Below are 26538 nucleotides of genomic sequence, written 5' to 3'. Positions count from 1 at the left end.
CAAAGCGCTCCAAATAAACACTTGCAGATTTTACAAAAGGAGTGTTTCCAAACTTCTCTATCCAAAGCAGTGTTCAAGTCTGTGAGTTGAATGCACTCATCACACAGAAGTTTCTGAGAATGCTTCTGTCTAGTTTTTAGGAGAAGATATTTCATTTCCCAGCATAGGCCTCAAAGCGCTCCAAATATCCACTTGCAGATTCTACAAAAAGAGTGTTTCAAAACTGCTCTTTCAAAAGGAAGGTTCAAGTCTGTGAGTTGAATGCACTCATCACAAAGAAGTTTCTGAGAATGCTTCTGTGTAGTTGTTATTTGAAGACATTTCCTTTTCCAGCATAGGCCTCCAAGCGCTCCAAATAAAGACTTGCAGATCCTACAAAAGGAGTGTTTCAAAACTGTTCTATCAAAAGGAACGTTCAAGTCTGTGAGTTGAATGCACTCATCACACAGAAGTTTCTGAGAATGCTTCCGTCTAGTTTTTAGGTGAAGATATTTCATTTCCCAGCATAGGCCTCACAGCGCTCCAAATATACACTAGCAGATTCTACAAAAAGAGTGTTCCAAAACTGCTCTTTCAAAAGAAAGGTTCAAGTCTGTGAGTTGAATGCACTCGTCACAAGCAAGTTTCTGAGGATGCTTCTGTCTAGTTTCTATGTGAGGATGTTTCCTTTTCCAGCGTTGGCCTCCAACAGTTCCAAATGTGCACTTGCAGATTCTACAAAAAGAGAGTTTGAAAACTCTTCTATCACAAAGAAGGTTCAACTCTGTGAGTAGAATGCACTCATCACAAAGTAGTTTCTGAGAATGCTTCTGTCTAGTTACTATGTGAAGATATTTCCTTTTCCAGGATAGGCCTCAAAGCGCTCCAAATAAACACTTGCAGATTTTACAAAAGGAGTGTTTCCAAACTGCTCTATCAAAAGCAATGTTCAAGTCTGTGAGTTGAATGCACACATCACACAGAAGTTTCTGAGAATGCTTCTGTCTAGTTTTTAGGAGAAGATATTTCATTTACCAGCATAGGCCTCAAAGCGCTCCAAATATCCACTTGCAGATTCTACAAAAAGAGTGTTTCAAAACTGCTCTTTCAAAAGGAAGGTTCAAGTCTGTGAGTTGAATGCACTCATCACAAAGAAGTTTCTGAGAATGCTTCTGTGTAATTGTTATTTGAAGACATTTCCTTTTCCAGCATAGGCCTCCAAGCGCTCCAAATAAACACTTGCAGATTCTACAAAAGGAGTGTTTCAAAACTGTTCTATGAAAAGGAACGTTCAAGTCTGTGAGTTGAATGCACTCATCACAAAGAAGTTTCTGAGAATGCTTCTGTGTAGTTGTTATTTGAAGACATTTCCTTTTCCAGCATAGGCCTCCAAGCGCTCCAAATAAACACTTGCAGATTCTACAAGAGGAGTGTTTCAAAACTGTTCTATCAAAAGGAACGTTCAAGTCTGTGAGTTGAATGCACTCATCACACAGTAGTTTCGGAGAATGCTTCCGTCTAGTTTTTAGGTGAAGATATTTCATTTCCCAGCATAGGCCTCACAGCGCTCCAAATATACACTAGCAGATTCTACAAAAAGAGTGTTCCAAAACTGCTCTTTCAAAAGAAAGGTTCAAGTCTGTGAGTTGAATGCACTCGTCACCAGCAAGTTTCTGAGAATGCTTCTGTCTAGTTTCTATGTGAGGATGTTTCCTTTTCCAGCGTTGGCCTCCAACACTTCAAAATGTGCACTTGCAGATTCTACAAAAAGAGAGTTTGAAAACTCTTCTATCACAAAGAAGGTTCAACTCTGTGAGTAGAATGCACTCATCACAAAGAAGTTTCTGAGAATGCTTCTGTCTAGTTATTATGTGAAGATATTTCCTTTTCCAGGATAGGCCTCAAAGCGCTCCAAATAAACACTTGCAGATTTTACAAAAGGAGTGTTTCCAAACTGCTCTATCAAAAGCAGTGTTCAAGTCTGTGAGTTGAATGCACTCATCACAAAGAAGTTTCTGAGAATGCTTCTGTGTAGTTGTTATTTGAAGACATTTCCTTTTCCAGCATAGGCCTCCAAGCGCTCGAAATAAACACTTGCAGATTCTACAAAAGGAGTGTTTCAAAACTGTTCTATCAAAAGGAAGGTTCAAGTCTGTGAATTGAATGCACTCATCACACAGAAGTTTCGGAGAATGCTTCCGTCTAGTTTTTAGGTGAAGATATTTCATTTCCCAGCATAGGCCTCACAGCGCTCCAAATATACACTAGCAGATTCTACAAAAAGAGTGTGCCAGAACTGCTCTTTCAAAAGAAAGGTTCAAGTCTGTGAGTTGAATGCACTCGTCACAAGCAAGTTTCTGAGAATGCTTCTGTCTAGTTTCTATGTGAGGATGTTTCCTTTTCCAGCGTTGGCCTCCAACAGTTCCAAATGTGCACTTGCAGATTCTACAAAAAGAGAGTTTGAAAACTCTTCTATCACAAAGAAGGTTCAGCTCTGTGAGTAGAATGCAGTCATCACAAAGAAGTTTCTGAGAATGCTTCTGTCTAGTTATTATGTGAAGATATTTCCTTTTCCAGGATAGGCCTCAAAGCGCTCCAAATAAACACTTGCAGATTTTACAAAAGGAGTGTTTCCAAACTGCTCTATCAAAAGCAATGTTCAAGTCTGTGAGTTGAATGCACTCATCACACAGAAGTTTCTGAGAATGCTTCTGTCTAGTTTTTAGGAGAAGATATTTCATTTCCCAGCATAGGCCTCAAAGCGCTCCAAATATCCACTTGCAGATTCTACAAAAAGAGTGTTTCAAATCTGCTCTTTCAAAAGGAAGGTTCAAGTCTGTGAGTTGAATGCACTCATCACAAAGAAGTTTCTGAGAATGCTTCTGTGTAGTTGTTATTTGAAGACATTTCCTTTTCCAGCATAGGCCTCCAAGCGCTCCAAATAAACACTTGCAGATACTACAAAAGGAGTGTTTCCGAACTGCTCTATCAAAAGCAATGTTCTAGTCTGTGAGTTGAACGCACTCATCACACAGAAGTTTCGGAGAATGCTTCCGTCTAGTTTTTAGGTGAAGATATTTCATTTCCCAGCATAGGCCTCACAGCGCTCCAAATATACACTAGCAGATTCTACAAAAAGAGTGTTCCAAAACTGCTCTTTCAAAAGAAAGGTTCAAGTCTGTGAGTTGAATGCACTCGTCACAAGCAAGTTTCTGAGAATGCTTCTGTCTAGTTTCTGTGTGAGGATGTTTCCTTTTCCAGCGTTGGCCTCCAACAGTTCCAAATGTGCACTTGCAGATTCTACAAAAAGAGAGTTTGAAAACTCTTCTATCACAAAGAAGGTTCAACTCTGTGAGTAGAATGCACTCATCACAAAGAAGTTTCTGAGAATGCTTCTGTGTAGTTGTTATTTGAAGACATTTCCTTTTCCAGCATAGGCCTCCAAGCGCTCCAAATAAACACTTGCAGATTCTACAAAAGGAGTGTTTCAAAACTGTTCTATCAAAAGGAACGTTCAAGTCTGTGAGTTGAATGCACTCATCACACAGAAGTTTCGGAGAATGCTTCCGTCTAGTTTTTAGGTGAAGATATTTCATTTCCCAGCATAGGCCTCACAGCGCTCCAAATATACACTAGCAGATTCTACAAAAAGAGTGTTCCAAAACTGCTCTTTCAAAAGAAAGGTTCAAGTCTGTGAGTTGAATGCACTCGTCACCAGCAAGTTTCTGAGAATGCTTCTGTCTAGTTTCTATGTGAGGATGTTTCCTTTTCCAGCGTTGGCCTCCAACACTTCAAAATGTGCACTTGCAGATTCTACAAAAAGAGAGTTTGAAAACTCTTCTATCACAAAGAAGGTTCAACTCTGTGAGTAGAATGCACTCATCACAAAGAAGTTTCTGAGAATGCTTCTGTCTAGTTATTATGTGAAGATATTTCCTTTTCCAGGATAGGCCTCAAAGCGCTCCAAATAAACACTTGCAGATTTTACAAAAGGAGTGTTTCCAAACTGCTCTATCAAAAGCAGTGTTCAAGTCTGTGAGTTGAATGCACTCATCACAAAGAAGTTTCTGAGAATGCTTCTGTGTAGTTGTTATTTGAAGACATTTCCTTTTCCAGCATAGGCCTCCAAGCGCTCGAAATAAACACTTGCAGATTCTACAAAAGGAGTGTTTCAAAACTGTTCTATCAAAAGGAAGGTTCAAGTCTGTGAATTGAATGCACTCATCACACAGAAGTTTCGGAGAATGCTTCCGTCTAGTTTTTAGGTGAAGATATTTCATTTCCCAGCATAGGCCTCACAGCGCTCCAAATATACACTAGCAGATTCTACAAAAAGAGTGTGCCAGAACTGCTCTTTCAAAAGAAAGGTTCAAGTCTGTGAGTTGAATGCACTCGTCACAAGCAAGTTTCTGAGAATGCTTCTGTCTAGTTTCTATGTGAGGATGTTTCCTTTTCCAGCGTTGGCCTCCAACAGTTCCAAATGTGCACTTGCAGATTCTACAAAAAGAGAGTTTGAAAACTCTTCTATCACAAAGAAGGTTCAGCTCTGTGAGTAGAATGCAGTCATCACAAAGAAGTTTCTGAGAATGCTTCTGTCTAGTTATTATGTGAAGATATTTCCTTTTCCAGGATAGGCCTCAAAGCGCTCCAAATAAACACTTGCAGATTTTACAAAAGGAGTGTTTCCAAACTGCTCTATCAAAAGCAATGTTCAAGTCTGTGAGTTGAATGCACTCATCACACAGAAGTTTCTGAGAATGCTTCTGTCTAGTTTTTAGGAGAAGATATTTCATTTCCCAGCATAGGCCTCAAAGCGCTCCAAATATCCACTTGCAGATTCTACAAAAAGAGTGTTTCAAATCTGCTCTTTCAAAAGGAAGGTTCAAGTCTGTGAGTTGAATGCACTCATCACAAAGAAGTTTCTGAGAATGCTTCTGTGTAGTTGTTATTTGAAGACATTTCCTTTTCCAGCATAGGCCTCCAAGCGCTCCAAATAAACACTTGCAGATACTACAAAAGGAGTGTTTCCGAACTGCTCTATCAAAAGCAATGTTCTAGTCTGTGAGTTGAACGCACTCATCACACAGAAGTTTCGGAGAATGCTTCCGTCTAGTTTTTAGGTGAAGATATTTCATTTCCCAGCATAGGCCTCACAGCGCTCCAAATATACACTAGCAGATTCTACAAAAAGAGTGTTCCAAAACTGCTCTTTCAAAAGAAAGGTTCAAGTCTGTGAGTTGAATGCACTCGTCACAAGCAAGTTTCTGAGAATGCTTCTGTCTAGTTTCTGTGTGAGGATGTTTCCTTTTCCAGCGTTGGCCTCCAACAGTTCCAAATGTGCACTTGCAGATTCTACAAAAAGAGAGTTTGAAAACTCTTCTATCACAAAGAAGGTTCAACTCTGTGAGTAGAATGCACTCATCACAAAGAAGTTTCTGAGAATGCTTCTGTCTAGTTACTATGTGAAGATATTTCCTTTTCCAGGATAGGCCTCAAAGCGCTCCAAATAAACACTTGCAGATTTTACAAAAGGAGTGTTTCCAAACTGCTCTATCAAAAGCAATGTTCAAGTCTGTGAGTTGAATGCACACATCACACAGAAGTTTCTGAGAATGCTTCTGTCTAGTTTTTAGGAGAAGATATTTCATTTCCCAGCATAGGCCTCAAAGCGCTCCAAGTATCCACTTGCAGATTCTACAAAAAGAGTGTTTCAAAACTGCTCTTTCAAAAGGAAGGTTCAAGTCTGTGAGTTGAATGCACTCATCACAAAGAAGTTTCTGAGAATGCTTCTGTGTAATTGTTATTTGAAGACATTTCCTTTTCCAGCATAGGCCTCCAAGCGCTCCAAATAAACACTTGCAGATTCTACAAAAGGAGTGTTTCAAAACTGTTCTATCAAAAGGAACGTTCAAGTCTGTGAGTTGAATGCACTCATCACACAGAAGTTTCGGAGAATGCTTCCGTCTAGTTTTTAGGTGAAGATATTTCATTTCCCAGCATAGGCCTCACGGCGCTCCAAATATACACTAGCAAATTCTACAAAAAGAGTGTTCCAAAACTGCTCTTTCAAAAGAAAGGTTCAAGTCTGTGAGTTGAATGCACTCGTCACAAGCAAGTTTCTGAGAATGCTTCTGTCTAGTTTCTATGTGAGGTTGTTTCCTTTTCCAGCGTTGGCCTCCAACAGTTCCAAATGTGCACTTGCAGATTCTACAAAAAGAGAGTTTGAAAACTCTTCTATCACAAAGAAGGTTCAGCTCTGTGAGTAGAATGCACTCATCACAAAGAAGTTTCTGAGAATGCTTCTGTCTAGTTATTATGTGAAGATATTTCCTTTTCCAGGATAGGCCTCAAAGCGCTCCAAATAAACACTTGCAGATTTTACAAAAGGAGTGTTTCCAAACTGCTCTATCAAAAGCAGTGTTCAAGTCTGTGAGTTGAATGCACTCATCACACAGAAGTTTCTGAGAATGCTTCTGTCTAGTTTTTAGGAGAAGATATTTCATTTCCCAGCATAGGCCTCAAAGCGCTCCAAATATCCACTTGCAGATTCTACAAAAAGAGTGTTTCAAAATTGCTCTTTCAAAAGGAAGGTTCAAGTCGTGAGTTGAATGCACTCATCACAAAGAAGTTTCTGTGAATGCTTCTGTGTAGTTGTTATTTGAAGACATTTCCTTTTCCAGCAGAGGCCTCCAAGCGCTCGAAATAAACACTTGCAGATTCTACAAAAGGAGTGTTTCAAAACTGTTCTATCAAAAGGAACGTTCAAGTCTGTGAGTTGAATGCACTCATCACACAGAAGTTTCTGAGAATGCTTCCGTCTAGTTCTTAGGTGAAGATATTTCATTTCCCAGCATAGGCCTCAAAGCGCTCCAAATATCCACTTGCAGATTCTAGAAAAAGAGTGTTTCAAAACTGCTCTTTCAAAAGGAAGGTTCAAGTCTGTGAGTTGAATGCACTCATCACAAAGAAGTTTCTGAGAATGCTTCTGTGTAGTTGTTATTTGAAGACATTTCCTTTTCCAGCATAGGCCTCCAAGCGCTCGAAATAAACACTTGCAGATCCTACAAAAGGAGTGTTTCAAAACTGTTCTATCAAAAGGAACGTTCAAGTCTGTCAGTTGAATGCACTCATCACACAGTAGTTTCGGAGAATGCTTCCGTCTAGTTTTTAGGTGAAGATATTTCATTTCCCAGCATAGGCCTCACAGCGCTCCAAATATACACTAGCAGATTCTACAAAAAGAGTGTTCCAAAACTGCTCTTTCAAAAGAAAGTTTCAAGTCTGTGAGTTGAATGCACTCGTCACAAGCAAGTTTCTGAGAATGCTTCTGTCTAGTTTCTGTGTGAGGATGTTTCCTTTTCCAGCGTTGGCCTCCAACATTTCCAAATGTGCACTTGCAGATTCTAGAAAAAGAGAGTTTGAAAACTCTTCAATCACAAAGAAGGTTCAACTCTGTGAGTAGAATGCACTCATCACAAAGAAGTTTCTGAGAATGCTTCTGTCTAGTTATTATGTGAAGATATTTCCTTTTCCAGGATAGGCCTCAAAGCGCTCCAAATAAACACTTGCAGATTTTACAAAAGGAGTGTTTCCAAACTGCTCTATCAAAAGCAATGTTCAAGTCTGTGAGTTGAATGCACTCATCACACAGAAGTTTCTGAGAATGCTTCTGTCTAGTTTTTAGGAGAAGATATTTCATTTCCCAGCATAGGCCTCAAAGCGCTCCAAATATCCACTTGCAGATTCTAGAAAAAGAGTGTTTCAAAACTGCTCTTTCAAAAGGAAGGTTCAAGTCTGTGAGTTGAATGCACTCATCACAAAGAAGTTTCTGAGAATGCTTCTGTGTAGTTGTTATTTGAAGACATTTCCTTTTCCAGCATAGGCCTCCAAGCGCTCCAAATAAAGACTTGCAGATCCTACAAAAGGAGTGTTTCAAAACTGTTCTATCAAAAGGAACGTTCAAGTCTGTGAGTTGAATGCACTCATCACACAGTAGTTTCGGAGAATGCTTCCGTCTAGTTTTTAGGTGAAGATATTTCATTTCCCAGCATAGGCCTCACAGCGCTCCAAATATACACTAGCAGATTCTACAGAAAGAGTGTTCCAAAACTGCTCTTTCAAAAGAAAGGTTCAAGTCTGTGAGTTGAATGCACTCGTCACAAGCAAGTTTCTGAGAATGCTTCTGTCTAGTTTCTATGTGAGGATGTTTCCTTTTCCAGCGTTGGCCTCCAACAGTTCCAAATGTGCACTTGCAGATTCTACAAAAAGAGAGTTTGAAAACTCTTCTATCACAAAGAAGGTTGAACTCTGTGAGTAGAATGCACTCATCACAAGGAAGTTTCTGAGAATGCTTCTGTCTAGTTATTATGTGAAGATATTTCCTTTTCCAGGATAGGCCTCAAAGCGCTCCAAATAAACACTTGCAGATTTTACAAAAGGAGTGTTTCCAAACTTCTCTATCCAAAGCAGTGTTCAAGTCTGTGAGTTGAATGCACTCATCACACAGAAGTTTCTGAGAATGCTTCTGTCTAGTTTTTAGGAGAAGATATTTCATTTCCCAGCATAGGCCTCAAAGCGCTCCAAATATCCACTTGCAGATTCTACAAAAAGAGTGTTTCAAAACTGCTCTTTCAAAAGGAAGGTTCAAGTCTGTGAGTTGAATGCACTCATCACAAAGAAGTTTCTGAGAATGCTTCTGTGTAGTTGTTATTTGAAGACATTTCCTTTTCCAGCATAGGCCTCCAAGCGCTCCAAATAAAGACTTGCAGATCCTACAAAAGGAGTGTTTCAAAACTGTTCTATCAAAAGGAACGTTCAAGTCTGTGAGTTGAATGCACTCATCACACAGAAGTTTCTGAGAATGCTTCCGTCTAGTTTTTAGGTGAAGATATTTCATTTCCCAGCATAGGCCTCACAGCGCTCCAAATATACACTAGCAGATTCTACAAAAAGAGTGTTCAAAACTGCTCTTTCAAAAGAAAGGTTCAAGTCTGTGAGTTGAATGCACTCGTCACAAGCAAGTTTCTGAGAATGCTTCTGTCTAGTTTCTATGTGAGGATGTTTCCTTTTCCAGCGTTGGCCTCCAACAGTTCCAAATGTGCACTTGCAGATTCTACAAAAAGAGAGTTTGAAAACTCTTCTATCACAAAGAAGGTTCAACTCTGTGAGTAGAATGCACTCATCACAAAGAAGTTTCTGAGAATGCTTCTGTCTAGTTATTATGTGAAGATATTTCCTTTTCCAGGATAGGCCTCAAAGTGCTCCAAATAAACACTTGCAGATTTTACAAAAGGAGTGTTTCCAAACTGCTCTATCAAAAGCAGTGTTCAAGTCTGTGAGTTGAATGCACTCATCACAAAGAAGTTTCTGAGAATGCTTCTGTGTAGTTGTTATTTGAAGACATTTCCTTTTCCAGCATAGGCCTCCAAGCGCTCGAAATAAACACTTGCAGATTCTACAAAAGGAGTGTTTCAAAACTGTTCTATCAAAAGGAAGGTTCAAGTCTGTGAATTGAATGCACTCATCACACAGAAGTTTCGGAGAATACTTCCGTCTAGTTTTTAGGTGAAGATATTTCATTTCCCAGCATAGGCCTCACAGCGCTCCAAATATACACTAGCAGATTCTACAAAAAGAGTGTTCCAGAACTGCTCTTTCAAAAGAAAGGTTCAAGTCTGTGAGTTGAATGCACTCGTCACAAGCAAGTTTCTGAGAATGCTTCTGTCTAGTTTCTATGTGAGGATGTTTCCTTTTCCAGCGTTGGCCTCCAACAGTTCCAAATGTGCACTTGCAGATTCTACAAAAAGAGAGTTTGAAAACTCTTCTATCACAAAGAAGGTTCAGCTCTGTGAGTAGAATGCACTCATCACAAAGAAGTTTCTGAGAATGCTTCTGTCTAGTTATTATGTGAAGATATTTCCTTTTCCAGGATAGGCCTCAAAGCGCTCCAAATCAACACTTGCAGATTTTACAAAAGGAGTGTTTCCAAACTACTCTATCAAAAGCAGTGTTCAAGTTTGTGAGTTGAATGCACTCATCACACAGAAGTTTCTGAGAATGCTTCTGTCTAGTTTTTAGGAGAAGATATTTCATTTCCCAGCATAGGCCTCAAAGCGCTCCAAATATCCACTTGCAGATTCTAGAAAAAGAGTGTTTCAAAACTGCTCTTTCAAAAGGAAGGTTCAAGTCTGTGAGTTGAATGCACTCATCACAAAGAAGTTTCTGAGAATGCTTCTGTGTAGTTGTTATTTGAAGACATTTCCTTTTCCAGCATAGGCCTCCAAGCGCTCGAAATAAACACTTGCAGATTCTACAAAAGGAGTGTTTCAAAACTGTTCTATCAAAAGGAACGTTCAAGTCTGTGAGTTGAATGCACTCATCACAAAGAAGTTTCTGAGAATCCTTCTGTGTAGTTGTTATTTGAAGAAATTTCCTTTTCCAGCATAGGCCTCCAAGCGCTCCAAATAAACACTTGCAGATTCTACAAAAGGAGTGTTTCAAAACTGTTCTATCAAAAGGAACGTTCAAGTCTGTGAGTTGAATGCACTCATCACACAGAAGTTTCTGAGAATGCTTCCGTCTGGTTCTTAGGTGAAGATATTTCATTTCCCAGCATAGGCCTCACAGCGCTCCTAATATACACTAGCAGATTCTACAAAAAGAGTGTTCCAAAACTGCTCTTTCAAAAGAAAGGTTCAAGTCTGTGAGTTGAATGCACTCGTCACAAGCAAGTTTCTGAGAATGCTTCTGTCTAGTTTCTATGTGAGGATGTTTCCTTTTCCAGCGTTGGCCTCCAACAGTTCCAAATGTGCACTTGCAGATTCTACAAAAAGAGAGTTTGAAAACTCTTCTATCACAAAGAAGGTTCAGCTCTGTGAGTAGAATGCACTCATCACAAAGAAGTTTCTGAGAATGCTTCTGTCTAGTTATTATGTGAAGATATTTCCTTTTCCAGGATAGGCCTCAAAGCGCTCCAAATAAACACTTGCAGATTTTACAAAAGGAGTGTTTCCAAACTGCTCTATCAAAAGCAGTGTTCAAGTCTGTGAGTTGAATGCACTCATCACACAGAAGTTTCTGAGAATGCTTCTGTCTAGTTTTTAGGAGAAGATATTTCATTTCCCAGCATAGGCCTCAAAGCGCTCCAAATATCCACTTGCAGATTCTACAAAAAGAGTGTTTCAAAACTGCTCTTTCAAAAGGAAGGTTCAAGTCGGTGAGTTGAATGCACTCATCACAAAGAAGTTTCTGAGAATGCTTCTGTGTAGTTGTTTTTTGAAGACATTTCCTTTTCCAGCGTAGGCCTCCAAGCGCTCGAAATAAAGACTTGCAGATCCTACAAAAGGAGTCTTTCAAAACTGTTCTATCAAAAGGAACGTTCAAGTCTGTGAGTTGAATGCACTCATCACACAGTAGTTTCGGAGAATGCTTCCGTCTAGTTTTTAGGTGAAGATACTTCATTTCCCAGCATAGGCCTCACAGCGCTCCAAATATACACTAGCAGATTCTACAAAAAGAGTGTTCCAAAACTGCTCTTTCAAAAGAAAGTTTCAAGTCTGTGAGTTGAATGCACTCGTCACAAGCAAGTTTCTGAGAATGCTTCTGTCTAGTTTCTGTGTGAGGATGTTTCCTTTTCCAGCGTTGGCCTCCAACATTTCCAAATGTGCACTTGCAGATTCTAGAAAAAGAGAGTTTGAAAACTCTTCTTTCACAAAGAAGGTTCAACTCTGTGAGTAGAATGCACTCATCACAAAGAAGTTTCTGAGAATGCTTCTGTCTAGTTATTATGTGAAGATATTTCCTTTTCCAGGATAGGCCTCAAAGCGCTCCAAATAAACACTTGCAGATTTTACAAAAGGAGTGTTTCCAAACTGCTCTATCAAAAGCAATGTTCAAGTCTGTGAGTTGAATGCACTCATCACACAGAAGTTTCTGAGAATGCTTCTGTCTAGTTTTTAGGAGAAGATATTTCATTTCCCAGCATAGGCCTCAAAGCGCTCCAAATATGCACTTGCAGATTCTAGAAAAAGAGTGTTTCAAAACTGCTCTTTCAAAAGGAAGGTTCAAGTCTGTGAGTTGAATGCACTCGTCACAAGCAAGTTTCTGAGAATGCTTCTGTCTAGTTTCTATGTGAGGATGTTTCCTTTTCCAGCGTTGGCCTCCAACAGTTCCAAATGTGCACTTGCAGATTCTACAAAAAGAGAGTTTGAAAACTCTTCTATCACAAAGAAGGTTCAACTCTGTGAGTAGAATGCACTCATCACAAAGAAGTTTCTGAGAATGCTTCTGTCTAGTTATTATGTGAAGATATTTCCTTTTCCAGGATAGGCCTCAAAGCGCTCCAAATAAACACTTGCAGATTTTACAAAAGGAGTGTTTCCAAACTGCTCTATCAAAAGCAGTGTTCAAGTCTGTGAGTTGAATGCACTCATCACACAGAAGTTTCTGAGAATGCTTCTGTCTAGTTTTTAGGAGAAGATATTTCATTTCCCAGCATAGGCCTCAAAGCGCTCCAAATATCCACTTGCAGATTCTACAAACAGAGTGTTTCAAAACTGCTCTTTCAAAAGGAAGGTTCAAGTCTGTGAGTTGAATGCACTCATCACAAAGAAGTTTCTGAGGATGCTTCTGTGTAGTTGTTATTTGAAGACATTTCCTTTTCCAGCATAGGCCTCCAAGCGCTCCAAATAAACACTTGCAGATTCTACAAAAGGAGTGTTTCCAAACTGCTCTATCAAAAGCAATGTTCAAGTCTGTGAGTTGAATGCACTCATCACACAGAAGTTTCTGAGAATGCTTCTGTCTAGTTTTTAGGAGAAGATATTTCATTTCCCAGCATAGGCCTCAAAGCGCTCCAAATATCCACTTGCAGATTCTACAAAAAGAGTGTTTCAAAATTGCTCTTTCAAAAGGAAGGTTCAAGTCTGTGAGTTGAATGCACTCATCACAAAGAAGTTTCTGAGAATGCTTCTGTGTAGTTGTTATTTGAAGACATTTCGTTTTCCAGCAGAGGCCTCCAAGCGCTCGAAATAAACACTTGCAGATTCTACAAAAGGAGTGTTTCAAAACTGTTCTATCAAAAGGAACGTTGAAGTCTGTGAGTTGAATGCACTCATCACACAGAAGTTTCGGAGAATGCTTCCGTCTAGTTTTTAGGTGAAGATATTTCATTTCCTAGCATAGGCCTCACAGCGCTCCAAATATACACTAGCAGATTCTACAAAAAGAGTGTTCCAGAACTGCTCTTTCAAAAGAAAGGTTCAAGTCTGTGAGTTGAATGCACTCGTCACAACAAGTTTCTGAGAATGCTTCTGTCTAGTTTCTATGTGAGGATGTTTCCTTTTCCAGCGTTGGCCTCCAACAGTTCCAAATGTGCACTTGCAGATTCTACAAAAAGAGAGTTTGAAAATTCTTCTATCACAAAGAAGGTTCAACTCTGTGAGTAGAATGCACTCATCACAAAGAAGTTTCTGAGAATGCTTCTGTCTGGTTATTATGTGAAGATATTTCCTTTTCCAGGATAGGCCTCAAAGCGCTCCAAATAAACACTTGCAGATTTTACAAAAGGAGTGTTTCCAAACTGCTCTATCAAAAGCAGTGTTCAAGTTTGTGAGTTGAATGCACTCATCACACAGAAGTTTCTGAGAATGCTTCTGTCTAGTTTTTAGGAGAAGATATTTCATTTCCCAGCATAGGCCTCAAAGCGCTCCAAATATCCACTTGCAGATTCTACAAAAAGAGTGTTTCAAAATTGCTCTTTCAAAAGAAAGGTTCAAGTCTGTGAGTTGAATGCACTCGTCACCAGCAAGTTTCTGAGAATGCTTCTGTCTAGTTTCTATGTGAGGATGTTTCCTTCTCCAGCGTTGGCCTCCAACAGTTCCAAATGTGCACTTGCAGATTCTACAAAAAGAGAGTTTGAAAACTCTTCTATCACAAAGAAGGTTCAGCTCTGTGAGTAGAATGCACTCATCACAAAGAAGTTTCTGAGAATGCTTCTGTCTAGTTATTATGTGAAGATATTTCCTTTTCCAGGATAGGCCTCAAAGCGCTCCAAATAAACACTTGCAGATTTTACAAAAGGAGTGTTTCCAAACTGCTCTATCAAAAGCAATGTTCAAGTCTGTGAGTTGAATACACTCATCACACAGAAGTTTCTGAGAATGCTTCTGTCTAGTTTTTAGGAGAAGATATTTCATTTCCCAGCATAGGCCTCAAAGCGCTCCAAATATCCACTTGCAGATTCTAGAAAAAGAGTGTTTCAAAACTGCTCTTTTAAAAGGAAGGTTCAAGTCTGTGAGTTGAATGCACTCATCACAAAGAAGTTTCTGAGAATGCTTCTGTGTAGTTGTTATTTGAAGACATTTCCTTTTCCAGCATAGGCCTCCAAGCGCTCCAAATAAACACTTGCAGATTCTACAAAAGGAGTGTTTCAAAACTGTTCTATCAAAAGGAACGTTCAAGTCTGTGAGTTGAACGCACTCATCACACAGAAGTTTCGGAGAATGCTTCCGTCTAGTTTTTAGGTGAAGATATTTCATTTCCCAGCATAGGCCTCACAGCGCTCCAAATATACACTAGCAGATTCTACAAAAAGAGTGTTCCAAAACTGCTCTTTCAAAAGAAAGGTTCAAGTCTGTGAGTTGAATGCACTCGTCACCAGCAAGTTTCTGAGAATGCTTCTGTCTAGTTTCTATGTGAGGATGTTTCCTTTTCCAGCGTTGGCCTCCAACAGTTCCAAATGTGCACTTGCAGATTCTACAAAAAGAGAGTTTGAAAACTCTTCTATCACAAAGAAGGTTCAACTCTGTGAGTAGAATGCACTCATCACAAAGAAGTTTCTGAGAATGCTTCTGTCTAGTTATTATGTGAAGATATTTCCTTTTCCAGGATAGGCCTCAAAGCGCTCCAAATAAACACTTGCAGATTTTACAAAAGGAGTGTTTCCAAACTGCTCTATCAAAAGCAGTGTTCAAGTCTGTGAGTTGAATGCACTCATCACACAGAAGTTTCTGAGAATGCTTCTGTCTAGTTTTTAGGAGAAGATATTTCATTTCCCAGCATAGGCCTCAAAGCGCTCCAAATATCCACTTGCAGATTCTACAAAAAGAGTGTTTCAAAATTGCTCTTTCAAAAGGAAGGTTCAAGTCTGTGAGTTGAATGCACTCATCACAAAGAAGTTTCTGAGAATGCTTCTGTGTAGTTGTTATTTGAAGACATTTCGTTTTCCAGCAGAGGCCTCCAAGCGCTCGAAATAAACACTTGCAGATTCTACAAAAGGAGTGTTTCAAAACTGTTCTATCAAAAGGAACGTTGAAGTCTGTGAGTTGAATGCACTCATCACACAGAAGTTTCGGAGAATGCTTCCGTCTAGTTTTTAGGTGAAGATATTTCATTTCCTAGCATAGGCCTCACAGCGCTCCAAATATACACTAGCAGATTCTACAAAAAGAGTGTTCCAGAACTGCTCTTTCAAAAGAAAGGTTCAAGTCTGTGAGTTGAATGCACTCGTCACAACAAGTTTCTGAGAATGCTTCTGTCTAGTTTCTATGTGAGGATGTTTCCTTTTCCAGCGTTGGCCTCCAACAGTTCCAAATGTGCACTTGCAGATTCTACAAAAAGAGAGTTTGAAAACTCTTCTATCACAAAGAAGGTTCAACTCTGTGAGTAGAATGCACTCATCACAAAGAAGTTTCTGAGAATGCTTCTGTCTGGTTATTATGTGAAGATATTTCCTTTTCCAGGATAGGCCTCAAAGCGCTCCAAATAAACACTTGCAGATTTTACAAAAGGAGTGTTTCCAAACTGCTCTATCAAAAGCAGTGTTCAAGTTTGTGAGTTGAATGCACTCATCACACAGAAGTTTCTGAGAATGCTTCTGTCTAGTTTTTAGGAGAAGATATTTCATTTCCCAGCATAGGCCTCAAAGCGCTCCAAATATCCACTTGCAGATTCTACAAAAAGAGTGTTTCAAAACTGCTCTTTTAAAAGGAAGGTTCAAGTCTGTGAGTTGAATGCACTCATCACAAAGAAGTTTCTGAGAATGCTTCTGTGTAGTTGTTATTTGAAGACATTTCCTTTTCCAGCATAGGCCTCCAAGCGCTCCAAATAAACACTTGCAGATTCTACAAAAGGAGTGTTTCAAAACTGTTCTATCAAAAGGAACGTTCAAGTCTGTGAGTTGAACGCACTCATCACACAGAAGTTTCGGAGAATGCTTCCGTCTAGTTTTTAGGTGAAGATATTTCATTTCCCAGCATAGGCCTCACAGCGCTCCAAATATACACTAGCAGATTCTACAAAAAGAGTGTTCCAAAACTGCTCTTTCAAAAGAAAGGTTCAAGTCTGTGAGTTGAATGCACTCGTCACCAGCAAGTTTCTGAGAATGCTTCTGTCTAGTTTCTATGTGAGGATGTTTCCTTTTCCAGCGTTGGCCTCCAACAGTTCCAAATGTGCACTTGCAGATTCTACAAAAAGAGAGTTTGAAAACTCTTCTATCACAAAGAAGGTTCAACTCTGTGAGTAGAATGCACTCATCACAAAGAAGTTTCTGAGAATGCTTCTGTCTAGTTATTATGTGAAGATATTTCCTTTTCCAGGATAGGCCTCAAAGCGCTCCAAATAAACACTTGCAGATTTTACAAAAGGAGTGTTTCCAAACTGCTCTATCAAAAGCAGTGTTCAAGTCTGTGAGTTGAATGCACTCATCACACAGAAGTTTCTGAGAATGCTTCTGTCTAGTTTTTAGGAGAAGATATTTCATTTCCCAGCATAGGCCTCAAAGCGCTCCAAATATCCACTTGCAGATTCTACAAACAGAGTGTTTCAAAACTGCTCTTTCAAAAGGAAGGTTCAAGTCTGTGAGTTGAATGCACTCATCACAAAGAAGTTTCTGAGGATGCTTCTGTGTAGTTGTTATTTGAAGACATTTCCTTTTCCAGCATAGGCCTCCAAGCGCTCCAAATAAACACTTGCAGATTCTACAAAAGGAGTGTTTCCAAACTGCTCTATCAAAAGCAATGTTCAAGTCTGTGAGTTGAATGCACTCATCACACAGAAGTTTCTGAGAATGCTTCTGTCTAGTTTTTAGGAGAAGATATTTCATTTCCCAGCATAGGCCTCAAAGCGCTCCAAATATCCACTTGCAGATTCTACAAAAAGAGTGTTTCAAAATTGCTCTTTCAAAAGGAAGGTTCAAGTCTGTTAGTTGAATGCACTCATCACAAAGAAGTTTCTGAGAATGCTTCTGTGTAGTTGTTATTTGAAGACATTTCGTTTTCCAGCAGAGGCCTCCAAGCGCTCGAAATAAACACTTGCAGATTCTACAAAAGGAGTGTTTCAAAACTGTTCTATCAAAAGGAACGTTGAAGTCTGTGAGTTGAATGCACTCATCACACAGAAGTTTCGGAGAATGCTTCCGTCTAGTTTTTAGGTGAAGATATTTCATTTCCTAGCATAGGCCTCACAGCGCTCCAAATATACACTAGCAGATTCTACAAAAAGAGTGTTCCAGAACTGCTCTTTCAAAAGAAAGGTTCAAGTCTGTGAGTTGAATGCACTCGTCACAACAAGTTTCTGAGAATGCTTCTGTCTAGTTTCTATGTGAGGATGTTTCCTTTTCCAGCGTTGGCCTCCAACAGTTCCAAATGTGCACTTGCAGATTCTACAAAAAGAGAGTTTGAAAACTCTTCTATCACAAAGAAGGTTCAACTCTGTGAGTAGAATGCACTCATCACAAAGAAGTTTCTGAGAATGCTTCTGTCTAGTTATTATGTGAAGATATTTCCTTTTCCAGGATAGGCCTCAAAGCGCTCCAAATAAACACTTGCAGATTTTACAAAAGGAGTGTTTCCAAACTGCTCTATCAAAAGCAGTGTTCAAGTTTGTGAGTTGAATGCACTCATCACACAGAAGTTTCTGAGAATGCTTCTGTCTAGTTTTTAGGAGAAGATATTTCATTTCCCAGCATAGGCCTCAAAGCGCTCCAAATATCCACTTGCAGATTCTACAAAAAGAGTGTTTCAAAACTGCTCTTTCAAAAGGAAAGTTCAAGTCTGTGAGTTGAATGCACTCATCACAAAGAAGTTTCTGAGAATGCTTCTGTGTAGTTGTTATTTGAAGACATTTCCTTTTCCAGCATAGGCCTCCAAGCGCTCCAAATAAACACTTGCAGATTCTACAAAAGGAGTGTTTCAAAACTGTTCTATCAAAAGGAACGTTCAAGTCTGTGAGTTGAATGCACTCATCACACAGAAGTTTCTGAGAATGCTTCCGTCTAGTTCTTAGGTGAAGATATTTCATTTCCCAGCATAGGCCTCACAGCGCTCCAAATATACACTAGCAGATTCTACAAAAAGAGTGTTCGAAAACTGCTCTTTCAAAAGAAAGGTTCAAGTCTGTGAGTTGAATGCACTCGTCACAAGCAAGTTTCTGAGAATGCTTCTGTCTAGTTTCTATGTGAGGATGTTTCCTTTTCCAGCGTTGGCCTCCAACAGTTCCAAATGTGCACTTGCAGATTCTACAAAAAGAGAGTTTGAAAACTCTTCTATCACAAAGAAGGTTCAGCTCTGTGAGTAGAATGCACTCATCACAAAGAAGTTTCTGAGAATGCTTCTGTCTAGTTATTATGTGAAGATATTTCCTTTTCCAGGATAGGCCTCAAAGCGCTCCAAATAAACACTTGCAGATTTCACAAAAGGAGTGTTTCCAAACTACTCTATCAAAAGCAGTGTTCAAGTTTGTGAGTTGAATGCACTCATCACACAGAAGTTTCTGAGAATGCTTCTGTCTAGTTTTTAGGAGAAGATATTTCATTTCCCAGCATAGGCCTCAAAGCGCTCCAAATATCCACTTGCAGATTCTAGAAAAAGAGTGTTTCAAAACTGCTCTTTCAAAAGGAAGGTTCAAGTCTGTGAGTTGAATGCACTCATCACAAAGAAGTTTCTGAGAATGCTTCTGTGTAGTTGTTATTTGAAGACATTTCCTTTTCCAGCATAGGCCTCCAAGCGCTCGAAATAAACACTTGCAGATTCTACAAAAGGAGTGTTTCAAAACTGTTCTATCAAAAGGAACGTTCAAGTCTGTGAGTTGAATGCACTCATCACAAAGAAGTTTCTGAGAATGCTTCTGTGTAGTTGTTATTTGAAGACATTTCCTTTTCCAGCATAGGCCTCCAAGCGCTCCAAATAAACACTTGCAGATTCTACAAAAGGAGTGTTTCAAAACTGTTCTATCAAAAGGAACGTTCAAGTCTGTGAGTTGAATGCACTCATCACACAGAAGTTTCTGAGAATGCTTCCGTCTAGTTCTTAGGTGAAGATATTTCATTTCCCAGCATAGGCCTCACAGCGCTCCAAATATACACTAGCAGATTCTACAAAAAGAGTGTTCCAAAACTGCTCTTTCAAAAGAAAGGTTCAAGTCTGTGAGTTGAATGCACTCGTCACAAGCAAGTTTCTGAGAATGCTTCTGTCTAGTTTCTATGTGAGGATGTTTCCTTTTCCAGCGTTGGCCTCCAACAGTTCCAAAAGTGCACTTGCAGATTCTACAAAAAGAGAGTTTGAAAACTCTTCTATCACAAAGAAGGTTCAGCTCTGTGAGTAGAATGCACTCATCACAAAGAAGTTTCTGAGAATGCTTCTGTCTAGTTATTATGTGAAGATATTTCCTTTTCCAGGATAGGCCTCAAAGCGCTCCAAATAAACACTTGCAGATTTTACAAAAGGAGTGTTTCCAAACTGCTCTATCAAAAGCAGTGTTCAAGTCTGTGAGTTGAATGCACTCATCACACAGAAGTTTCTGAGAATGCTTCTGTCTAGTTTTTAGGAGAAGATATTTCATTTCCCAGCATAGGCCTCAAAGCGCTCCAAATATCCACTTGCAGATTCTACAAAAAGAGTGTTTCAAAACTGCTCTTTCAAAAGGAAGGTTCAAGTCTGTGAGTTGAATGCACTCATCACAAAGAAGTTTCTGAGAATGCTTCTGTGTAGTTGTTATTTGAAGACATTTCCTTTTCCAGCGTAGGCCTCCAAGCGCTCTAAATAAAGACTTGCAGATCCTACAAAAGGAGTGTTTCAAAACTGTTCTATCAAAAGGAACGTTCAAGTCTGTCAGTTGAATGCACTCATCACACAGTAGTTTCGGAGAATGCTTCCGTCTAGTTTTTAGGTGAAGATATTTCATTTCCCAGCATAGGCCCCACAGCGCTCCAAATATACACTAGCAGATTCTACAAAAAGAGTGTTCCAAAACTGCTCTTTCAAAAGAAAGTTTCAAGTCTGTGAGTTGAATGCACTCGTCACAAGCAAGTTTCTGAGAATGCTTCTGTCTAGTTTCTGTGTGAGGATGTTTCCTTTTCCAGCATTGGCCTCCAACATTTCCAAATGTGCACTTGCAGATTCTAGAAAAAGAGAGTTTGAAAACTCTTCTATCACAAAGAAGGTTCAACTCTGTGAGTAGAATGCACTCATCACGAAGAAGTTTCTGAGAATGCTTCTGTCTAGTTATTATGTGAAGATATTTCCTTTTCCAGGATAGGCCTCAAAGCGCTCCAAATAAACACTTGCAGATTTTACAAAAGGAGTGTTTCCAAACTTCTCTATCCAAAGCAGTGTTCAAGTCTGTGAGTTGAATGCACTCATCACACAGAAGTTTCTGAGAATGCTTCTGTCTAGTTTTTAGGAGAAGATATTTCATTTCCCAGCATAGGCCTCAAAGCGCTCCAAATATCCACTTGCAGATTCTACAAAAAGAGTGTTTCAAAACTGCTCTTTCAAAAGGAAGGTTCAAGTCTGTGAGTTGAATGCACTCATCACAAAGAAGTTTCTGAGAATGCTTCTGTGTAGTTGTTATTTGAAGACATTTCCTTTTCCAGCATAGGCCTCCAAGCGCTCCAAATAAAGACTTGCAGATCCTACAAAAGGAGTGTTTCAAAACTGTTCTATCAAAAGGAACGTTCAAGTCTGTGAGTTGAATGCACTCATCCACAGAAGTTTCTGAGAATGCTTCCGTCTAGTTTTTAGGTGAAGATATTTCATTTCCCAGCATAGGCCTCACAGCGCTCCAAATATACACTAGCAGATTCTACAAAAAGAGTGTTCCAGAACTGCTCTTTCAAAAGAATGGTTCAAGTCTGTGAGTTGAATGCACTCGTCACTAGCAAGTTTCTGAGAATGCTTCTGTCTAGTTTCTATGTGAGGATGTTTCCTTTTCCAGTGTTGGCCTCCAACAGTTCCAAATGTGCACTTGCAGATTCTACAAAAAGAGAGTTTGAAAACTCTTCTATCACAAAGAAGGTTCAACTCTGTGAGTAGAATGCACTCATCACAAAGAAGTTTCTGAGAATGCTTCTGTCTAGTTATTATGTGAAGATATTTCCTTTTCCAGGATAGGCCTCAAAGCGCTCCAAATAAACACTTGCAGATTTTACAAAAGGAGTGTTTCCAAACTGCTCTATCAAAAGCAGTGTTCAAGTTTGTGAGTTGAATGCACTCATCACACAGAAGTTTCTGAGAATGCTTCTGTCTAGTTTTTAGGAGAAGATATTTCATTTCCCAGCATAGGCCTCAAAGCGCTCCAAATATCCACTTGCAGATTCTACAAAAAGAGTGTTTCAAAACTGCTCTTTCAAAAGGAAGGTTCAAGTCTGTGAGTTGAATGCACTCATCACAAAGAAGTTTCTGAGAATGCTTCTGTGTAGTTGTTATTTGAAGACATTTCCTTTTCCAGCATAGGCCTCCAAGCGCTCCAAATAAACACTTGCAGATTCTACAAAAGGAGTGTTTCAAAACTGTTCTATCAAAAGGAACGTTCAAGTCTGTGAGTTGAATGCACTCATCACACAGAAGTTTCTGAGAATGCTTCCGTCTAGTTCTTAGGTGAAGATATTTCATTTCCCAGCATAGGCCTCACAGCGCTCCAAATATACACTAGCAGATTCTACAAAAAGAGTGTTCGAAAACTGCTCTTTCAAAAGAAAAGTTCAAGTCTGTGAGTTGAATGCACTCGTCACAAGCAAGTTTCTGAGAATGCTTCTGTCTAGTTTCTATGTGAGGATGTTTCCTTTTCCAGCGTTGGCCTCCAACAGTTCCAAATGTGCACTTGCAGATTCTACAAAAAGAGAGTTTGAAAACTCTTCTATCACAAAGAACGTTCAGCTCTGTGAGCAGAATGCACTCATCACAAAGAAGTTTCTGAGAATGCTTCTGTCTAGTTATTATGTGAAGATATTTCCTTTTCCAGGATAGGCCTCAAAGCGCTCCAAATAAACACTTGCAGATTTTACAAAAGGAGTGTTTCCAAACTGCTCTATCAAAAGCAGTGTTCAAGTCTGTGAGTTGAATGCACTCATCACACAGAAGTTTCTGAGAATGCTTCTGTCTAGTTTTTAGGAGAAGATATTTCATTTCCCAGCATAGGCCTCAAAGCGCTCCAAATATCCACTTGCAGATTCTACAAAAAGAGTGTTTCAAAACTGCTCTTTCAAAAGGAAGGTTCAAGTCTGTGAGTTGAATGCACTCATCACAAAGAAGTTTCTGAGAATGCTTCTGTGTAGTTGTTATTTGAAGACATTTCCTTTTCCAGCGTAGGCCTCCAAGCGCTCTAAATAAAGACTTGCAGATCCTACAAAAGGAGTGTTTCAAAATTGCTCTATCAAAAGGAACGTTCAAGTCTGTCAGTTGAATGCACTCATCACACAGTAGTTTCGGAGAATGCTTCCGTCTAGTTTTTAGGTGAAGATATTTCATTTCCCAGCATAGGCCTCACAGCGCTCCAAATATACACTAGCAGATTCTACAAAAAGAGTGTTCCAAAACTGCTCTTTCAAAAGAAAGTTTCAAGTCTGTGAGTTGAAAGCACTCGTCACAAGCAAGTTTCTGAGAATGCTTCTGTCTAGTTTCTGTGTGAGGATGTTTCCTTTTCCAGCGTTGGCCTCCAACATTTCCAAATGTGCACTTGCAGATTCTAGAAAAAGAGAGTTTGAAAACTCTTCTATCACAAAGAAGGTTCAACTCTGTGAGTAGAATGCACTGATCACAAAGAAGTTTCTGAGAATGCTTCTGTCTAGTTATTATGTGAAGATATTTCCTTTTCCAGGATAGGCCTCAAAGCGCTCCAAATAAACACTTGCAGATTTTACAAAAGGAGTGTTTCCAAACTGCTCTATCAAAAGCAATGTTCAAGTCTGTGAGTTGAATGCACTCATCACACAGAAGTTTCTGAGAATGCTTCTGTCTAGTTTTTAGGAGAAGATATTTCATTTCCCAGCATAGGCCTCAAAGCGCTCCAAATATCCACTTGCAGATTCTAGAAAAAGAGTGTTTCAAAACTGCTCTTTCAAAAGGAAGGTTCAAGTCTGTGAGTTGAATGCACTCATCACAAAGAAGTTTCTGAGAATGCTTCTGTGTAGTTGTTATTTGAAGACATTTCCTTTTCCAGCATAGGCCTCCAAGCGCTCGAAATAAAGACTTGCAGATCCTACAAAAGGAGTGTTTCAAAACTGTTCTATCAAAAGGAACGTTCAAGTCTGTGAGTTGAATGCACTCATCACACAGTAGTTTCGGAGAATGCTTCCGTCTAGTTTTTAGGTGAAGATATTTCATTTCCCAGCATAGGCCTCACAGCGCTCCAAATATACACTAGCAGATTCTACAGAAAGAGTGTTCCAAAACTGCTCTTTCAAAAGAAAGGTTCAAGTCTGTGAGTTGAATGCACTCGTCAGAAGCAAGTTTCTGAGAATGCTTCTGTCTAGTTTCTATGTGAGGATGTTTCCTTTTCCAGCGTTGGCCTCCAACAGTTCCAAATGTGCACTTGCAGATTCTACAAAAAGAGAGTTTGAAAACTCTTCTATCACAAAGAAGGTTCAACTCTGTGAGTAGAATGCACTCATCACAAAGAAGTTTCTGAGAATGCTTCTGTCTAGTTATTATGTGAAGATATTTCCTTTTCCAGGATAGGCCTCAAAGCGCTCCAAATAAACACTTGCAGATTTTACAAAAGGAGTGTTTCCAAACTTCTCTATCCAAAGCAGTGTTCAAGTCTGTGAGTTGAATGCACTCATCACACAGAAGTTTCTGAGAATGCTTCTGTCTAGTTTTTAGGAGAAGATATTTCATTTCCCAGCATAGGCCTCAAAGCGCTCCAAATATCCACTTGCAGATTCTACAAAAAGAGTGTTTCAAAACTGCTCTTTCAAAAGGAAGGTTCAAGTCTGTGAGTTGAATGCACTCATCACAAAGAAGTTTCTGAGAATGCTTCTGTGTAGTTGTTATTTGAAGACATTTCCTTTTCCAGCATAGGCCTCCAAGCGCTCCAAATAAAGACTTGCAGATCCTACAAAAGGAGTGTTTCAAAACTGTTCTATCAAAAGGAACGTTCAAGTCTGTGAGTTGAATGCACTCATCACACAGAAGTTTCTGAGAATGCTTCCGTCTAGTTTTTAGGTGAAGATATTTCATTTCCCAGCATAGGCCTCACAGCGCTCCAAATATACACTAGCAGATTCTACAAAAAGAGTGTTCCAAAACTGCTCTTTCAAAAGAAAGGTTCAAGTCTGTGAGTTGAATGCACTCGTCACAAGCAAGTTTCTGAGGATGCTTCTGTCTAGTTTCTATGTGAGGATGTTTCCTTTTCCAGCGTTGGCCTCCAACAGTTCCAAATGTGCACTTGCAGATTCTACAAAAAGAGAGTTTGAAAACTCTTCTATCACAAAGAAGGTTCAACTCTGTGAGTAGAATGCACTCATCACAAAGTAGTTTCTGAGAATGCTTCTGTCTAGTTACTATGTGAAGATATTTCCTTTTCCAGGATAGGCCTCAAAGCGCTCCAAATAAACACTTGCAGATTTTACAAAAGGAGTGTTTCCAAACTGCTCTATCAAAAGCAATGTTCAAGTCTGTGAGTTGAATGCACACATCACACAGAAGTTTCTGAGAATGCTTCTGTCTAGTTTTTAGGAGAAGATATTTCATTTACCAGCATAGGCCTCAAAGCGCTCCAAATATCCACTTGCAGATTCTACAAAAAGAGTGTTTCAAAACTGCTCTTTCAAAAGGAAGGTTCAAGTCTGTGAGTTGAATGCACTCATCACAAAGAAGTTTCTGAGAATGCTTCTGTGTAATTGTTATTTGAAGACATTTCCTTTTCCAGCATAGGCCTCCAAGCGCTCCAAATAAACACTTGCAGATTCTACAAAAGGAGTGTTTCAAAACTGTTCTATGAAAAGGAACGTTCAAGTCTGTGAGTTGAATGCACTCATCACAAAGAAGTTTCTGAGAATGCTTCTGTGTAGTTGTTATTTGAAGACATTTCCTTTTCCAGCATAGGCCTCCAAGCGCTCCAAATAAACACTTGCAGATTCTACAAGAGGAGTGTTTCAAAACTGTTCTATCAAAAGGAACGTTCAAGTCTGTGAGTTGAATGCACTCATCACACAGTAGTTTCGGAGAATGCTTCCGTCTAGTTTTTAGGTGAAGATATTTCATTTCCCAGCATAGGCCTCACAGCGCTCCAAATATACACTAGCAGATTCTACAAAAAGAGTGTTCCAAAACTGCTCTTTCAAAAGAAAGGTTCAAGTCTGTGAGTTGAATGCACTCGTCACCAGCAAGTTTCTGAGAATGCTTCTGTCTAGTTTCTATGTGAGGATGTTTCCTTTTCCAGCGTTGGCCTCCAACACTTCAAAATGTGCACTTGCAGATTCTACAAAAAGAGAGTTTGAAAACTCTTCTATCACAAAGAAGGTTCAACTCTGTGAGTAGAATGCACTCATCACAAAGAAGTTTCTGAGAATGCTTCTGTCTAGTTATTATGTGAAGATATTTCCTTTTCCAGGATAGGCCTCAAAGCGCTCCAAATAAACACTTGCAGATTTTACAAAAGGAGTGTTTCCAAACTGCTCTATCAAAAGCAGTGTTCAAGTCTGTGAGTTGAATGCACTCATCACAAAGAAGTTTCTGAGAATGCTTCTGTGTAGTTGTTATTTGAAGACATTTCCTTTTCCAGCATAGGCCTCCAAGCGCTCGAAATAAACACTTGCAGATTCTACAAAAGGAGTGTTTCAAAACTGTTCTATCAAAAGGAAGGTTCAAGTCTGTGAATTGAATGCACTCATCACACAGAAGTTTCGGAGAATGCTTCCGTCTAGTTTTTAGGTGAAGATATTTCATTTCCCAGCATAGGCCTCACAGCGCTCCAAATATACACTAGCAGATTCTACAAAAAGAGTGTGCCAGAACTGCTCTTTCAAAAGAAAGGTTCAAGTCTGTGAGTTGAATGCACTCGTCACAAGCAAGTTTCTGAGAATGCTTCTGTCTAGTTTCTATGTGAGGATGTTTCCTTTTCCAGCGTTGGCCTCCAACAGTTCCAAATGTGCACTTGCAGATTCTACAAAAAGAGAGTTTGAAAACTCTTCTATCACAAAGAAGGTTCAGCTCTGTGAGTAGAATGCAGTCATCACAAAGAAGTTTCTGAGAATGCTTCTGTCTAGTTATTATGTGAAGATATTTCCTTTTCCAGGATAGGCCTCAAAGCGCTCCAAATAAACACTTGCAGATTTTACAAAAG

The sequence above is a fragment of the Pongo abelii genome, chromosome 19, assembly GCF_028885655.2.
Source record: "Pongo abelii isolate AG06213 chromosome 19, NHGRI_mPonAbe1-v2.0_pri, whole genome shotgun sequence".
Lineage (NCBI taxonomy): Eukaryota > Metazoa > Chordata > Mammalia > Primates > Hominidae > Pongo > Pongo abelii.
The sequence above is the reverse complement of the archived record's forward strand: the minus strand, read 5'-3'. Positions refer to the sequence as shown.